The 14,399-nt window shown below is 35.8% G+C and overlaps 1 long non-coding RNA gene across 2 annotated transcripts; it reads left to right on the top strand.

Moving 5' to 3' along the window:
- The first annotated feature begins 1,632 nt into the window (after positions 1-1,632).
- On the top strand, positions 1,633-10,922 carry LOC132640577 (uncharacterized). Of its 2 annotated transcripts, XR_009582292.1 has the most exons (8): positions 1,633-4,185; positions 4,386-4,554; positions 4,641-4,717; positions 4,805-4,927; positions 5,740-5,854; positions 5,997-6,975; positions 8,393-8,472; positions 10,241-10,922. It is a non-coding gene; the product is annotated as an uncharacterized LOC132640577 (long non-coding RNA). The 2 variants fall into 2 exon arrangements; XR_009582291.1 differs by having other exon boundaries at positions 1,633-4,554.
- The last annotated feature ends 3,477 nt before the right edge of the window (positions 10,923-14,399 follow it).

Below are 14,399 nucleotides of genomic sequence, written 5' to 3'. Positions count from 1 at the left end.
TCTAATCTAGCCTATGTAAAACTAAGGCATGCCAAAAGATGGAATTCCCTTAAAGCTCTAATCTAGCCTATGTAAAACTAAGGCATGCCAAAAGAAGGAAGGTTGCGTTACATACCTCAAACGCTCTCCAATATGATCCAACTCAAGCTAAGTCCAAACTATGATTCGGGCTGCCCACGATCTAAAAATAAGCCATAAAATGCCAAACATTAGCTAAAGACTCTTTGGGCATTAAATTTCAATTTCGCCCTTAATTCTACAGAAATTTGGGCAGCATTTCCCCTGTAAATAGGCTACCCCGAGAATTTAACTCGGCCGTATCAATCAACAACAACAACAACAACCAACCTAACAACATTAATAATCAATCCGAAAGGTAATACAACAATAATAGCTCTCTTTTCCATCATTCATCAACTTTCATAAATTCAATTCGACGACTTACCTTCAAGCCACAATCGACGCTTATACGCTCACATACTAACAATATTTAAAGACATTCTAAGCAATTCATACAACATTCCCAACAACCCAAATTTTTCTCCAATTCAGCCGAATTCAGCCCCCAACCCGAGACACCCCTATATCATGCTCCTCATTTCCAAACCATGAGTTGTACCAAAAAATTCACATTCTAACAAAGTTATTCTCATCAATAAATAATTCACATTAAATGTACAATAGCACCCAAATCAGTCCGCAACAATCACAATATCAATTTGAGTTAATAAACGTTTATTTCCAACATAGAATTCACAACGACGACGACTAAAACATTAAGCGATATTAATTCGTCCATTGTCATATAATGTGACCCGTTTCGTCCAACACTACAAACGTACATATATGGATGATTCTCAATCGTTCTTCACCCTACAATGATCATAATAAACTAACTAGGCATTAATTCATAATTTCAACACAACACAACAAACACCCATTTACACGGCTCAAGCACCACACACCCAACTCACTTCCAACACACTATATTTCATGATATTCATCCTTTTTAACCTACTACAATAAGCATACAACCTTTGTAACATGCAAAACATAAATGATTCTTACCTTTCTCCTTCAATTTCCCAATAGCCTAGGGTTTCCAAAGATGAAAATTGGTGGGTTGATCGATCCAACGATGCTTCCACGCTACTTAGGGACCTCAAAATAGGGGGTTTGTACCAAGGAATTAATTTTTGGATGGCTTGAAATGGGAGTGGATTTTTCTCCCAGCTGGCCGTGAGCCTCAATGGAGGTTTTCAGCTTTTGCCCCTTTTGTTTTTAAGTGTGAGGATGAGTAATGAAGACTAGAGGTCACCCTTTACCATTTAAATGAAGTGAATTATCCCTTGGCCCACACTAATGTGTTGTCCCAATTAAAATTGAACACCATTTGTGTGGGCCAACCATGGAAATTGTGGATGATTTTTATCTTCCAATTTTAATCACTTTTGGTCCCGAATTTTCCTAATTGTTCCATACCAATAAATTCATGCACAACTTATATCTCAAAATAAATTCGAAGGTCAAGAATCCCGACTTTGTATCCCAAAATAATTTTGTCCTTAGCTTATCATAAATAAATCCGGATTATTCCACTGTACAAAAATACGGGTTCTAACAGGCTCCTGCTCTCGTATTTTTAGTAGCTGACTAGCATAGCCTGAGCAGGAGTAGGATCCTTGCTACATGTATATTTATGGAGAAACTAAAAATGTATATTGCTTATTCTCAAAAATAAAAATGCACATGTTACTACTTTTCAGTCTCTGAAGAAAGAATAGCAACTTTTTTCTTTCTGATCTGTAGAATAGAATAATGAAAACTTTTGTGTCGAAAGCTTATAGATTCGACTTAGGATAGTATTTTGGGACAACCACTAAAGGAAGATTGATATATTTTTTTGGACAAACACCGTTTATCCTTTTGCATTTAAATCCTTAGCCTATAGGATTTCGTGTTTGTCCCAAAAAATATCTCCTTAGTGAAGACCACGTAGGCTAAAGATTTAAAATCAAAGAATCAAGGGTGATCTTTTACTTAGAGCTGAGAGAGTTTCCTGCTTGTGACTGTTTAGAATTCATCACTATCTTTACTTCCGGTACGGAAAATATTTAGTGTAAACAGCAATAATTATTTACTTTAAGCCCACGTCACATCAGCAGTTAATCGACTTGAGGGCACCAAATTATAGCCTAAAGAAAAGTAAACAAAAAAGATAGGTAATGATGTCTGCGCGATGTATAGCCTTTCTGCGTTTTTCTATATTATGATGTCTTCTGAAGGAATTCCCTGAGTAATGGCGTTTGAAATTAACCAAGCTGCAGTTCATTTTGCAAAGGCAGGAACGTATGGATTTTGAATGTTAATTTATACGCCCTCTGTTTTCATTTGTTTGTCTTACTAACCTTTTTAGTCCGTTTCAAAAAAATACTTCTTCCCTTTTTTGGCAACTCTTTAAATTCAACTTTTCACATGGAATGTTTAAGACCACAAGATTAAAGGAAATTTTGGTACATTCTATGTATCTTTAATTTAAGACCACAAGATTCAAAAGTCTTGTTTACTTTCTTAAACTCCATGCCAAGTCAAAACCAAACAAACAAATTGAAACAGAGGGAATAGCAGTCATTATGAACAAATTCTTGCATAACACAATCTAACCACAATGTGCTAAAGTACCGAAGTCGACGATTAATATTAGCTTACTTAAAGATTTTCTCACAAGTCCTAGTTAGTGGGTGATGTGTTGTAAGAAAATTGGTTTAGGAAATGCAAAGTGCCACCTCCGCCTGATAGATTGAAAAACAAGTAAAGAATAAGAGAGAGAGAGAGAGAATCAAGTGCTCATGCTCTCAACTCTGTTTAGTTTTTGCTTAACAATAATTCCCCATGGCGTTTGGCATAGTCATGCGAAGACCCGGTCATGGAGATACAACTTTGTCAGTCAGCTGCTCTGATAAGATTGCCGTTGGAATGTGTTCGGTGTACAAGGTTCCTTATATTTCTAGTTGGTAGATATGCTTTCAGTTATATAATATCCAAAAGCAATTGAAGAAACCTTTAGAATTAACTAAGGACTAACATATATTAACATATATGTTACCCTTTTCAAAATATATAAATAATATAGAAGCGTTCACAGCTCATGTTCTTTATCTTGTTTACTATCTTTGTGTTTTTGTATGCTGATTAAAATACGTTTCTGAAGTTCCACAATGCAACTGATCTATGTGGTGATAAGTAGTTTATCTAGATCTTTAGTTAATTGAATCTCGCAGCTATATGAAATTATTGTCTCTTTTACTAGATTGTTAATCTGCTTATGTAAATGTCCATCTTTCGTGGAGTTTATATTTCTATCATGAGCAAATAACAACATACCCAGTGTAATCTCACATGTGGGGTCTGGGGAGGTAGAGTGTATGCAGACCTTGCCCCTACCATAGGGAGGTAGAGAGGCTGTTTTCGATAGATATATTCCTATCATGAATTCCTATTAAATGTCAGCATGTTAGTCAGAGAACAACAACATACCTAATGTAATCCCACAAGTGGAGACTAGGGAGGGTAGAATATACGCAGACCTTACCCCTACTCTGTGGGGTACAGAGGTTGTTTCCGATAGACCCTCGGCTCAATAGAAAGTTTACGAAGCAGAGTTGCAAGAAACAAATGACAGAAAAATACAAAACAAATGAAGTAATAGACAGTAATACACGTTAAAGAATAAGAAACTACGCGATTACTAAATAATACTAGTAATAAGGAGAAGAGAAGAGGAGGTTAGCCCCCGCCTCTCCCACATATAGTGCGGCAACACTTAGCTACCTACAAACCTTCTAACCTAACTAACCCTCTACCCTAATCCTCGACCTCCATACCTTCCTATCTAGGGTCATGTCCTCAGCATGTTAGTAAGCCATTCACAAAAATCACATGGGTAGATCTGACTATTCAATTTGCAATGACATGGTTGATCTGTTGTCTATTTCATGAGATTGTGAAGTTCTCCCTCTATTTCAATTATGTGTCTTGCACTCCTTTTTAGTCTGTTTTAAAAAGAACGTCACTTTCTATATTTAGTAGTTCCTTAATTCAAACATCTCTCACGGCATGTTTAAGAAGAGTACAAGATTCCTGGGGAGATTGTCTCATGAAATGGAGGAACCTGTGACTGCTCTGGTAGGTGTTGTATTATCAACTTTGTGAAGACTTCCTATATAGCGTGCTTTCAATACGTGCTGTAATGAAAATTTTGGTTGTCATTATTTTTACTTGAAGCCTATCAATGTTGGTGGAGCTTTGCTTTTACTTATTGCAGTGATCTTTTAATGTTTACCCTGTGTTGTTTCTACTTTCAGTCAGTCCCATTCTTATTGCAGGAGCTCTACTTTCTTTCATATTGGAGCCAATTTATATTTTTTCTGTGACCATTGGAAATCCCATATAGCTTCTAAGTCCTCCATTATTGAAGATGAAATGATGAGAGCTATACGCGTGTGAATCTTACCATTATCCAACAAGTTAATGGATTCATTTCAAGTGAACAAGGTTTCCGCACAATTTTATCTAGCCACGCTTCTTCATCTTATTCTCAATGTGTATATGCTACATTTTCTTCTTTTCGACTTTGGTAGTCACTTGTCTTTGTTGCGCCAATTCCACCCGAGAAGTTTCAACATGCTGTAACTGCTCTGACCACTTTAACATGTGGGTAGGTTGCATAATATTCCTCATTCCAGGTGAATAATCTGTTGGCACTGCTTTTTATTAACTTCAAAGAGCACATTCTGATGTCAAGGTACTCTGTATTCTGGAACAAGTCTGGGTTGCATGAAGTCATTTTTGGAATCACTGGCATGAAGCAGGGCACTTCTGCGAAAGGCGCAATGTCTCCTTCCACTGAGTCTTCTCTATGCAACAAGTAAGCTCATCAGATGACAGAAATAGATTTTAGAAAATTCTGCAGCATTGTTAATGTTATGATTCTGCATTTCAATGGGTTTAAATTTAGACAATTCAGTCTGATGCTTAGTGAGGAGTCCCACATATTTGTTATTTTCACTAATTAATGTGCATACCTTTGTCAACTACTCTCTCCGGCCACTTTTACTTGTCCACTATATTAAAAATAGATGTCCACTTTTGCTTGTCCAGTTTGGAAAACCAAAAGATAATTTACCATTGTCTATCTACTTTACCCTTATTATTAAGTACTAATCAATTCCAATTCATTTCCCAACATTTAGATGACTTATAATAATTAGGGGTGATATAGTAAAGTTATCATTTTATTTATTGCTTCTTAAGGGTTGTGCCAAGTCAAACATGGACAAGTAAATATGGACGGAGGGAGTAATTAATATGATCTGCTTTAGTACATTATCTTTTCAGGTATGTAAACTTTACATAGGCTTATTCATGGTATGTGGAAATATGTTGTAACCCTTTGGGAATAACATCTATTATTACCATTTGAGGAATCGCCTTTTGGATCCGTAATTGCTTCGGTGAACACGCTTTTGTTGGAAACTCTTATCGAGAACTAAAGGTGACATATAGCTCTTATGTACAAATATGTGCATATTTTACCTAAAAAGCATTGATATTTACATTCTTATGTGATAATTTATACTACTCACTTTAGGTAAACTGAAAAGAGACTAATCTTTTCATAGCAATAAAGGTAAATTTGTGGAAACAGACTGTTTCACCTCTTTCTATTATCTTTTGCAGGGTAAGTCGCAAGAATATAATTTAGCTTCAGAAACCTTTAAAGGCAGTTCAAATTTCAAGAGCTGGTTTCTGAAATCTCAAGATTTTGAGGCCTTTTCATTCATGGCTCCATGAGGTGAGTTACCTCTGAAGATAGATTGCATGACTGGAAAATGACTGTAACATTGGCATTATGTAAATTACGTCGGTTTATTGCAAGTGATTCAGAAGATATAGTGTGAAAACAAATTAAAAACAGCGAGATAGTGTCTTTGCAGGGACAATGGTTGATATGTGAATGGAAATGGATTTGACGGTTGAAGTGCTGAACATGGGCCATGGGTGGTAGGCTATATTGTTGCAGAGATACTCGCCTTTTCTGGGCGAACTACATTGAATTGACAGGGGAATTTCTCAAATCATGTGATTTATGTTTTTCCCCAGTTTAGAGCTCTGCCAGATTTTTTTGAAGCGTTAACTTGCTATCTTTAGTATCTTTAGCATGTTTTTTCCTTTTTTTTTTTTTTCCTTTATTCTTTTCTCCAAATTTCTTGCCTGTTAGTGAAGGGATCATCAGAAACAATTTTTTAATAGCTTTGTCTTGTACTTGGTCCTGTACCATCTTGGTACCAGATTTATAAAACTTCTACTTATCAAAAAAAAAAAAAAAAAGGTGAAGGGATCATCAGAATAAATGAAAAATACCTGAGCCTTAATGCATTATGCATGTGAAGGGGGCTGTTACTCTTACATGCTGTATGACTTCTTTGCACACTCCTTTGTTAAAGTCACTCCTGCTTTATTTCCTTCTTGGGGCTCAGTCACATGTTACTCTCCAGCTTAATGCTAATTACTTTGCTTATTCTCGCTAAAAAGACGCACAAAACAAATACTATAACTGAAGCTAATATTCTTCTTGGAGGATGACCTGACATTATAGTGATTATAGTGTGTTGCAATGCAGAACGTTGCACAATAGCATTCACAAGATATTCATGGGCATTTAGGAAATGTAGATGATTAAAAGAACTTTATTAGAGCTAGGTGATATTTCAAAACCATCCCTTTTGCCTCTTAACACTTTTAAGTGTAGTTTCTTGGGTTCGTGAAGTGATTTGTTTGAGCTTTGCATCTCAATGAATGGTTGAGTCTATAATATCAGCTGATTAAAATGATGTCATGGCTTTGACTCTATAATTTGCTGCCGTGTACTCCGGATAAATCTAAGTTGTTCCATGTTCCTGGTGTTAGAATAAGGTCAGTTTTCTAAACTACTAGAAGAAAACTCATCACCATGTATTCCAAGAAAGCGTAAGAGAGAATTATTTCAGCCCAAGCTTTGTTGAATAACTTCTGAAGTATAGTTCGAATCATAGTGTCATAAGTTTAATTGCGGTCCAGTTGTTTTTTCTTACTCCATGTGTACCATGTGGAAGGAGGAAAAATCCTTAAAAGTATCTAAGTGGTCCTGGTACATCTAAATCGCTCAGATCACAATTTAGTAAATGCATTTGTTTTTTTTTTTTAGAAAAGTTTGGTTCATTTAAACTTTGTATGGAGTTTTAAAATCATTAAGTTTTTGTTCATTTAAAGACTCCCGCGAAGCTGACCTTTCACTGCCACTCTATTCACCATAGTGCACGACTACCACCATCACCATTATTTCCGCCACTATTAACAACATGACATAGAACATTCATATCCACTTGTGGCCACTGTCAGTCGCATCCATCAACCATAATCATCGCCACCAGCCATCAACGAAAACGGTGCCACTTGCCACCACCTTAGTCCTTATGATCATTAATGCTTCCACTCGATTGCCGCATGACATTAGCTTTTATATATGCTTTATTAAATAAACATTTTTTACATGACCATGTGAATTAATATTTTCTCTATTATTTTGTGACATATGCGCGCTCATTTGTGACTTACACCTTCTTCTTTTTTCATAATTTGCACCCTAATCTCCTTAGTTCATTATAAGATTATAAAAAGTCAAGTTTTCTAGTAATTCACAAATGGAAAAATAGGAAATCACATATACGAAAACAAAAAAATCGTTTAAATTAGAAAAACAAAAGCAGCAGCAGTATTTGGATGCTATGAAATTACTATTTTGCTTGAACAACTATTCTTGTTTGGCATATGCTTATGTGGAGAGCAACTATACATTCACCTCACATTCCCAACTTGGTAGATATACTAATGTTATCTATAAACATCTCATTCTATTACTACTTGAAAGAAACTTCAATTCATTTTGAATTGGTTTAGTAGTCTGGCTATGTTATCCGTCTCTAATCATTTGTTGGATTCACACTCCTTCTAACACTGCTGCTTTTGTTTTTCTAATTTAAACGATTTTTATTTTTATTTTTTTGTTTTTCTTATATGTAATTACCCATTTTGCCCTATGTGAATTAAAAACATTGTCTTTTTATGATTTTGTGATGAACTAAGGAGATTAGGGTGCAAATCATTAAAAAAGATAGAATAAGGTGTAAGTCACAAAAGAGTGCATACGTTAGGGGTGCGAACATCAAATTACTCCAGTTTTAATGAATTTTTATGCATAAATTTTTGCTCCGCCTTAAAAATACTGAGTTCAGATGAACCCGATGTCTGCATACTGCATCAGCCATTATGTGTAACTTGGCTAATTTCGCAGGCAGGTGCATGAGGGCAGTGCTTCCAATGTTAAAGGACTGCGCAATCAAGACACCTTGTGTTTTCCCTTGTGATAATAAGGTCTGGTGCTTTTGTCTGGAAAGTTTGATTATGTCCCTATCTTAATCAGAGCATTCAACATTTGTAGCTATACTACTACTTTTTTTTCCATAAGAACTGTCCCTATTTCATTGCCACTTAAAGATGATAACATTTGAAGAAGGAGGACTAGACCTTGCCTTCTTGGAGAGATTTGTACAAGATTTTTGGGCAAAAAGTATGCACATCAGTGGCAACAGGGAAGCACTTCAAGGTGGTTCAAAATAAATCATCCCCGGTTTCCTTTTTTTGACCCTAAAAGAAGGAAATTGCCATCTATGTTCAAGAGTCCCCTAATTTGTCTTGGGATAGAGCTTGGATGAGTAGAAACTCTAGTGACCTCAGTAGTGTGACTCATGGAAGCAAGCTTATCTGCCACTTTGTCGGCTTCTCTAAAACAATGCTTAATAATTACACCATGTCTTAGAACAAGCTTTCTAATTTCTTCAATTGTTTCCTTTATCCTCCAAGGAGTGGTCCAGTTGTCATCTATGCAGTTATGGAGGAGTAATGAATCAGTCTCCGCAACAATGAGACTGTGTCCATTGTCGATGCACCACTTGAGGCCAAACTACTGAAGGACATAATTGATAGAGGTTATAATTCATAATGGGGTTTAGTTTCTGTCCTTGTCTTCACTTCCCTGTACCAAAAAAGTTACTTTTAGTTGGCCATTTTAATCTTGTCTCTGGATTTTCACGGTAGAGTCAGTTAATTCTTTTACTAAGAAAGTAATAGAGTTTATCCATCATGGTTACTAAGAAACTGACCTCTGTCTGCACTCTCCAGTACTTTCTAACTGCTGTGAAGGGCTTTCATTATTAACAGAGTAGATGTGCAATTTCTGAGTTAGTATTAGTGTGGCAGGGTCATATGGTAGAACCTTATTGATCAATTTATAATTTAGTCCGGTTTTACAGTTTTAACTATTTGTTGCTTCAGCCTGCAGGAGCGTACCTAGCTTCAAACTTATGGATTCACATGAACCCAATAACTTTTGTCCACAACTTGTATATGTATGTATTGAGAAAAGTATCTTTAAATTCATTTTACTTGCAATTTAGAAAAATGTCCAAGTGAAGCCTCCCATTACTTGGCACGTAATGAGTCGAAGAGAACATAAAGGCTCCTCCCCCGTTACTTGTAATAGGGTAAGAACTAGTCAAGGGATAAAGAATGCTACATGTATACCAAAAAGGCAAAACTGATACTGTAAACGGTTAAGAGAGGACAAGTAGCAACACTGACTGTCTAGGAATCTTTAGACACTGCTGAAATTCTTGCAGGAAAACGTCGTCATATGGTTTAGCATTTCCTTCAATCTATCAACTGAACAGCAGCAATAGCTGGTATTGTATCTCTCAATTTATGAGTAAGAGCTACACGAACTGTGTATCCCAGAAACTGCCGGTCCACTCAGCCAAACCTTAACAGTGTAGTCGTTAATCTGAACAAGCTCTAGTTCTCCACCACCCATGCCTACCAAGTACGGTCTAATCTCTCCGAGAAGCTGACATTATTGAAAATATTGGATTATTTTGGTGAACAAGTTAAGAGTAATTATAAATGCTAAGAAATACTGTACCTTTTCAATATTTTCCTCATTTAACCCAACTCCAGTTTCAGAGTCAACAATCTGCTCTATGATAAGTGGTGATTTTTACCACCTATTCTAGTCCATTTATTTTGGTTTTTGTGTCCTTTACTTACAACATGAGGCTACTTATGACGTGTGTTGCTATTATTTCAGGTTCAAGGAGTTTTGAACTGAATTGAGATCACATGAAGTGGAATTGAGCAAAAAAATAGTTGAAAATGTGGAGGTTGCCAGTGACCTCGCTTCTGCGCACGGAGGAGCGCTTCTGCACATATGACCATGTCTCACAAGGGTCGCTTCTGCATCCATTTTTCCGCTTCAGCGGTCCCGCACCTGCGACCAGATTTCCGCAGATGCGATCAATGGGTTTCAGTGATGGGCAGATTTGGCATTTCACATGTTCTTGATCCCAAACCCACATAAACTCAACCTGGCTCACTTGGAAACACATCTTTGGCAGAAAACACAAGTTTTGGGAGTTAGGGTTCCTACACCACACTTTGGGATTGAGCACTTCTTGAACCTTCACTTCATTTATTTAATTTCTAGCTTTGTAATGAACGTCCACCCCTACTCACACGCCTTTAAGGAGGTATTAACACACACGTAGGAATCTAGTAACTCAGTTGGTTGACTACCTGTACTCTCACTTTGTTGGTGAGGTTCGAATTTTCACATTGTAATCCTTTTCCCCATCTCTCCTTCCCCTATTTCCTATGTAAAAAAAAAAAAGGTATTAACACACTTTATCATTGTCAAACCGGGGGGTTTTAGCACGTGAAAGTTATAGTTCAGGGGTAAAGTAAACAAAACATAGTTTAAGAATGAAATGAATAAAAACGTGATAGTTTAAGAGGGTTTTGGGTCCATTATCTCTTAAATTAATTGCACAACATTTTTAAATAAATATATAGCAATACCCAATTTCTATTTTTGTAATATGCAATTTCTAATTTTCAAAAATATACACAATACTCCCTCTATCCCAATGTATGTACATACTCTGCCTTTTTTAGTCAGTCTAAAAAAGGATGATACTTTTTTTTTAATTTAACAACATAACTCTAAAATTCTCATTTTACCTTTCATGAAATGATTTTCAGCTACAACAATTTATTTGGCTTGTTTTAGACCACAAGATTCATAATCCTTCTTTTCTTTCTTAAGCTTCGTGCCCAGTCAAACATCTTCATATAAATTGAGACGGAGGGAGTAGTAATTTAGTAGGTGTTTGGCCATAGAAACCAAAGAAAAGAAACAATTTTTTTTTTTTTTTGAAGTTTTGAAGTTGGAGTTGAATTTTGTTTGGCCATAGTTTTTGCAAATAATATTTGGTTGTTGAAATGTACTTTTTCTAAAAAAAAAACATGAAATATGATTTATACCCATCAATTTTTACAAACTTTAACCACCCAAAACATTTATTTCCTTCATTTCAATTTATGTGAACCTTTTGGGAATACGAGGTGTTAGTGTTAGGATTTAATGATGACATGTTTGCTATGTAGGTACAATACTCAAAAATGCGGATAGGCCCAATAAAATGGTCCAACCTATGGTGAAGCCCAGCCTGCTCCACAAGTAGGGGTGGGCGTTCGGGCCATCGGATTGAATATGAAATTTTCGGTTTGAATATTCGATTTTCTAATTAAAGAAAATTACATTCCAAATCCAATCCAAATAAGTTCGGATTGGATTGGATATTTTAAGTTTGATTTCGGATTATTCGGTTTGGATATTTCGGATTTTCGGATTTGACTCTTGAGACTTAAGGAAAACTTATTATGAACGAAATTCATGTGTTAGTTTCACATAGGTAAATCTAAATCTTAATTGCTCAATAAAAAAAGTCTTCCCGTTCAAATTAGGATTAACAAATTCAAGTCATGTCCAACATAATAAATCCATACAAAAAAAAAAAAAAAAAACATTCTAGAAAAGTGAAAATGAACAAAATAAAATCTATGGAAATGAACAAAATAAATTCTAAGTGGTCATCTGGAAAAATAACAACGAACTCTTCCGTGGTCACACTAACGTGAGACTTTTGAGACATGAGAAGTAAGAAAACCCTATATTATATTTGATTTGGTAGAGAATTGTATATTGGACTTAATAGTTTAATAGGTAGGGCCTTAGGTACTAATCCATTGGACCTTTAGAAACTAGACATATTAGTACTGGACACATATGATATAGGTAGGCAAGATATAAGGTATAAAAATTTCGGATTTTCGAATATCCAAAAATCCGTAGTACTAAATCCATATCCAATCCGAAATTCATAAATTTTAAAAATAAAATTCGAAATCCAATCCATAATCCAAATATCCAAACCAAATATTTAAAAATTTTGAATTTCGATTTGGATTTCGGGTTGGCCCAAACTGTGCCCACCCCTATCCACAAGGGAAGTTCAATACAATAAAATAGGCGTTAATGCCTATTTATGGAAGCAACTTAATCATGGAAGTTCCAGGTCACTCGTGATCTACATCAAGTAACACAAAAGATGTTCTTTTGTATCATAAGGAACCTGATCACTCAACGAAGGAAGCTATCAATCAAGACATAATCAAGATCAATCAAATCTACATCAACAAGGAAAGCAAGTACCAAGACTACCCATCTCAGCAAGCAGAAGATTGACTGCATGAAAACTAAGGAAGGAAATTGTGCCGCACTTAAAGCTCTAATCGTATTCTTGAAAAATAAGATCTCATATTCCTTTTTTCAAGGATCAACACTCTTGGGTTGCCATCTCTGTCAAAGAGCCAATACTGACTTCAGCAAGTATTTAAAGGCTCCATTGTAGATGAAGAAAAATATACTTTCGCCTCAACATGTCAAAGTTCTCTGCTCTACTCTTCATAACCATTGTAATACTGAGTGTTTTATAGTACAAAAAAGAAAAAAAAGAAGATATAGTATAGTTGGTGAGGCATTCTATCAAAAGAAGAAGAGAGTTTGAGTGTAGACATAGTAGCTCCATTTCAAACAAACCATTGTACCACAATTACTTTTAAAGAGCTGCAGAGATCACCCTTGCAATCCAAGGGGACTGGACGTAGGATTCACATTAGATCTGAACCAGCATAAATATTGACATTACTTTCTGCAATTTAGTTTCTGCACTTATTCTGTCTAACAATCGACTACTGATTCTAGTCAGTCGACTGACAAATCAAAAAAATTATAATTCACACCCTCCCCCTCTTGCACTTTCAATTGGTACCAAAGTAAGGCCTCACTTTCAGTTTCTTAACGGCACCTGAGGAAAGATCAAATGGCTTGATGTCATATTCCTGGAGCAATCTTGCAAGATGGGCATTCTACTACTAGACCACCTTATTTTATTGGTGATCATTACACTCATTGGAAGGAAAGGTTCAAGATCTTTGTCATGTCAACTGATTATCAAGCATGGCTGGTGATAAAAAAAAAGGGACCAAAACCTATCCCCACTGATAAGGATGCTAAAGCCAGAGTAGACGTGGAATCCTTTCATATTACTAAGGAACAACAAGAAGCTATTGCAACTAATGCTAGAGTCATTTCTCTACTCTACTGTGCAGTGAGTGGAGAAGAATATAGCAAAATATCAATTTGTCAAACAGCTAAGGAAATGTGGGACAAGCTGGAAGTAACTTATGAAGGAACTTCCACAGTGATAGTAAACAAGATTGATGCGCTACAACATGATTATGAAACTTTCATGATGAAGGATGATGAAAATATTAAGTCAATGTTTACCAGATTCAGTAAAATTATTTGTGAACTCAAATCTCTTGAAGTTGTGTACTCAAATTCTCAGCAAGTGAGAAAACTTGTCAGGAGTTTACAAAGAATTTGGGAAACCAAATCTATTGTGTTAGAGGATGGAAATTTAGACAAAATGACTTATGATGAACTCAGAGGAAACTTAATGACCTTTGAGAAGAATCACATCAACAGGCATCAAAGAGGAGCAAAGAAGAAGGTTGTAGCATTTAAAAATCAATTTGAAGAAATCGATGATGATTTCAAAGAAGAGGAAGTTGCAATGATATGCAGATCCGTAGTTGAAGCAATGAGGAGATCAAGAAACAGCAGGAGAGGAAACTCAACTTTTCGAAAAGGAAAGACTCCCAGTGATCAATTAAGGAATGATGGGAAGTGCTACGAATGTGGAAAGTATGGACACATTGCATCTGAATATCTTAGGAAAAAAAGAAGACCGTCCAGAAATTATCAGAAGTAGCGGGAATTCAGCAGCTGGAGTGAAGATGAAATCTCAGAAAATGAAGATGAAGGAGTACAAAATATTTGTTTC

The sequence above is a fragment of the Lycium barbarum genome, chromosome 5, assembly GCF_019175385.1.
Source record: "Lycium barbarum isolate Lr01 chromosome 5, ASM1917538v2, whole genome shotgun sequence".
Classification (NCBI taxonomy): Eukaryota; Viridiplantae; Streptophyta; class Magnoliopsida; order Solanales; family Solanaceae; genus Lycium; species Lycium barbarum.
The sequence above is the reverse complement of the archived record's forward strand: the minus strand, read 5'-3'. Positions and strand labels throughout refer to the sequence as shown.